General features: G+C 45.2%; 1 non-coding gene across 1 annotated transcript; it reads left to right on the plus strand.

Annotated features, from left to right (window-relative positions):
* Positions 1-3,875: 3,875 nt before the first annotated feature.
* On the plus strand, positions 3,876-4,039 carry LOC142190617 (U1 spliceosomal RNA). Its single transcript, XR_012714302.1, has one exon. It is a non-coding gene; the product is annotated as a U1 spliceosomal RNA (small nuclear RNA).
* The last annotated feature ends 349 nt before the right edge of the window (positions 4,040-4,388 follow it).

Below are 4,388 nucleotides of genomic sequence, written 5' to 3' on the forward strand. Positions count from 1 at the left end.
ATTTTCTCTGGTTGAAAGACAGTGCTCGTTCCTTGCTTCCTCTCGCTTGCTAGTTTGTTGCTCGATGCTGCGTACCTGTGCAGTACACTCAGATGGTTAGACTATCGCAACTGGGTTGCTGGCAGAGAGGCACGCTGCTGCTGCTGCTGCTGCCGCCGCTGCCACAGTGTAAGCAAAGCATTCCAGGTGGCCTTTGTCTCCCTCTAGTGGATGAGCGACAGTCCACTCATTCAGTCACACCGTTGGAACGTTAGAGTTTCAACTGTTATGGTGATGCAGCAAGTTCTCCGCTTCAGGCCTGAACCCGCCGCTTTCCATACCTGCCATTCATAGTTACATAGTAGATGAAGTTGGATAAAGACATGAGTCCATCAAGTCCAACCTATAGCCCTACAATCCCCTACAGTGTTGATCCAGGGGAAGGCAAAAACCCCCATGAGGCTCATGCCAATTGCCCTATTTCAGAGGAAAAAATTCCTTCCCGACTCCAAATCTGGCAGTCAGTATAAAACCCTGGATCAACGTGTCCTTAAAATCTAGAGACCATAACCCATTATATTTTTCTCTTCAAGAAAGGCATCCAGGCCCACTTTGAACTTGTTCAGTGAATCCGCCATCACCACTTCCTGGGGCAGAGACTTCCAGAGCCTCGCTGTTCTTACTGTGAAGAATCCCCTTCTATGTTTCTGGTGAAACCTTCTCTCCTCCATACGTAGTGGATGTCCTCTTGTCACTGTCACTGGCCTAGGAGTAAAAAGATCCTTAGAAAGTTCTTTGTATTGTCCCTTCATGTATTTGTACATTGTTATTAGATCTCCCCGTAGACGTCTTTTCTCTAAGCTGAATAACCCCAAGTTTGTTAATCTATCGTTGTACTCCAGTCCACCCATTCCCCTAATCATTTTGGTTGCCCGTCTTTGCACTTTTTCAAGTTCACGTATGTCTTTCTTGTATATCGGGGCCCAAAATTGTGCACAATATTCTAAGTGTGGCCGTACCAGTGATTTGTATAGAGGCATAACTATGTCCTTGTCATGAGAATCTAGACCTCTTTTGATGCATCCCATAATTTTATTTGCCTTGGCAGCAGCTGCCTGACACTGGTCATTAAAGGTAAGCTTGCTGTCCACCAAAATCCCTAAGTCTTTTTCATTGACAGTCTTACCCAGTAATTTACTATTTAGTACATAGTCATACATTTTATTACGTCGCCCAAAGTGCATTACTTTACATTTGTCAACATTAAACTTCATTTGCCAAGTCTCCGCCCATGCTTCCAGTTTCCTTAGATCCCCTTGTAATATTCTACTATCCTCCTCATTATTGATTACCCTACAAAGTTTAGTATCATCTGCAAATATAGACACCCTGCTTTGTAAACCCTCTACCAGGTCATTAATAAAGATGTTAAACAAGAGAGGACCTAATACTGACCCCTGCGGCACCCCACTGGTGACTGTGGCCCCGTCTGAATATTTACCATTAACAAGTACCCTCTGTTTCCTATCAGTGAGCCAGTTGCTAACCCAAATGCATATGTTTCCCCCCAGTCCCAACAATCTCATTTTGCATCCCAACCGTTTATCTGGAACAGTATCAAAAGCCTTTGAAAAGTCCAGGTACACCACGTCTACTGCATTAGCCATGTCCAGTCTTGAACTGACCTCCTCATAGAAGCTGATCAGATTAGTCTGACAGGACCGATTCCTCATAAACCCATGCTGATTGGGTGTTATAAGATTATTTACATTGAGATACCCCAGGATAGCATCTCTTAGAAAGCCCTCAAATATCTTTCCCACCACAGAAGTTAAACTTACTGGCCTATAGTTTCCAGGTTCCCTTTTACACCCCTTTTTGAAAATTGGCACCACATTTGCTATTCGCCAATCCTGTGGAACAGACCCAGTCATTACTGAATCCTTAAATATTAGATACAAGGGTCTATCTATGACCATGCTTAATTCCCTCAGAACTCGGGGGTGTATACCATCTGGACCGGGCGATTTCTCTATTTTAGTGTTTTGCAGGCGGCGCTGCACTTCTTCCTGGGTTAAGCAGGTGACATTTAATTGAGAGTTAACATTACCCCTAATCATGTTGCCGGCCAATGGATATTCTTGTGTAAACACTGTAGAGAAGAAGGCATTTAATACTTGTGCTCTTTCCTCATCCTCCTCCACCATTACACCCAGATTATTTTTGAGAGTGCCGACATTGTCAGTTTTTATTCTCTTATTATTTATGTAATTGAAGAATAATTTTGGATTACTTTTACTTTCCTTGGCAATTTTTCTCTCAGCCTCAATCTTCGCCTCCTTTATTTGTTTTTTGCACAATTTATTTTTCTCTGTTATAGTTTTTTAATGCTGTGTCGCTACTCTCTTGTTTTAGTACTTTAAATGCTTCCTTTTTATCCCTCATTGCATTCTGTACTGTTTTAGTTAGCCATATTGGTTTTCTATGATTTCTAGCCCGCTTATTCCCATAGGGTATGTGTTTTCTAGTGCTCTTATTTAGTATATTTTTGAAGATGTCCCATTTAGTTTGTGTTCCCGTCACGTTGAGGACATTGTCCCAGTTTATGCTGCTAGGCTCCTCTCTCAGCTGGTTAAAATTTGCCTTCCTGAAGTTTAGTGTTTTTGTACCCCCTCTAATGAACGTCTTCTTAATGTGTACAAGAAAACTTATTCTGTTATGGTCACTATTACCCAGATGTCCCCCAACCTCCACTTTTGATAGTGTGTCAGGTTCATTTGTTAAAATTAGGTCTAAAAGGGCCTGGCCTCTTGTTGGGTCCTGCACTAGTTGCGATAGGTAATTGTCTTTTATTACTGACAAGAACCTGCTCCCTTTGTTGGATCTGCAGGTTTCTGCCTCCCAGTTGATATCTGGGTAGTTGAAATCCCCCATAATAATGACTTTATTCTGCTTTGCGGCCTCATCTATTTGTTTTATTAGTACATTTTCAGCTTCTTCCATTATATTTGGAGATTTATAACAAACCCCTATCAGTATTTTATTATTTTTTGTTCCTCCCGTAATCTCCACCCATAAGGACTCCACATAATCATTTTCCTCCCAGATGTCCTCACGCAGGACTGGCTTAAGGCCGTTTTTTACGTATAAGCAAACCCCTCCCCCTTTCTTATTTGTACGCTCCTTTCTAAACATACTGTACCCTTGTTTATTTACAGCCCAGTCATAGCTAGAGTCCAGCCATGTCTCACTTACCCCCCACCATGTCATAATTGTCTTCCAACATCATCACTTCTAGTTCCTCCATCTTGTTAGTAAGACTTCGGGCATTCGTATGCATACATTTCATAGATTTATCTTCCCTACTCTTCCACTGCCTACTGACTGCTCTAACCCGACCCCCTGCTCCACCCCCAGTTTCAGTATCTAGCCCTCTTTCCATTTCTACACTATCTTGCCCTCTACATGTTACCCTCTCCCCCCAGTACCTAGTTTAAACACTCCTCCAACCGTCTAGCCATCTTCTCTTCTAATTCTAATGAGCCATCCCGGCTTAAGTAAACCAAAGGCACGCAGCTGCCTCGTGCCTGACTCTGCTGCCCAGCCGGAGCTCGGTTTCTGGAAGCCGCCACCCATTCGCCCCCTCCCCTTTCGTTTTATGCTAATGCCCTTGCTGCACTGCATCTTGGAAATGCCTAGCCGGGAACATTTGAATGCAGGCAGCGGGGTGTCGGGGCGAGGAATGGAGCGCAGCCTGTGCTACGGCCGCCTACCGAGGAAAACGCATGCGGTGTGGCATTGCACCATGCGGACCTCTGTTGGCCAAGGGCCAATGCCTCCCCAATGCGGCAGGGCTGCGGGGGAGGGGCGCTGGCCTAGCAGTCGGTGAATAACTCATACTTACCTGGCAGGGGAGATACCATGATCATGAAGGTGGTTCTCCCAGGGTGAGGCTCATCCATTGCACTCCGGGTGTGCTGACCCCTGCGATTTCCCCAAATGCGGGAAACTCGACTGCATAATTTGTGGTAGTGGGGGACTGCGTTCGCGCTTTCCCCTGATTTTCTCTGGTTGAAAGACAGTGCTCGTTCCTTGCTTCCTCTCGCTTGCTAGTTTGTTGCTCGATGCTGCGTACCTGTGCAGTACACTCAGATGGTTAGACTATCGCAACCGGGTTGCTGGCAGAGAGGCACGCTGCTGCTGCTGCTGCTGCCGCCGCTGCCACAGTGTAAGCAAAGCATTCCAGGTGGCCTTTGTCTCCCTCTAGTGGATGAGCGACAGTCCACTCATTCAGTCACACCGTTGGAACGTTAGAGTTTCAACTGTTATGGTGATGCAGCAAGTTCTCCGCTTCAGGCCTGAACCCGCCGCTTTCCATACCTGCCATTCATAGTTACATAGTAGATGAA

The sequence above is a fragment of the Leptodactylus fuscus genome, chromosome 1 (genome assembly GCF_031893055.1).
Source record: "Leptodactylus fuscus isolate aLepFus1 chromosome 1, aLepFus1.hap2, whole genome shotgun sequence".
Taxonomy (NCBI): domain Eukaryota; kingdom Metazoa; phylum Chordata; class Amphibia; order Anura; family Leptodactylidae; genus Leptodactylus; species Leptodactylus fuscus.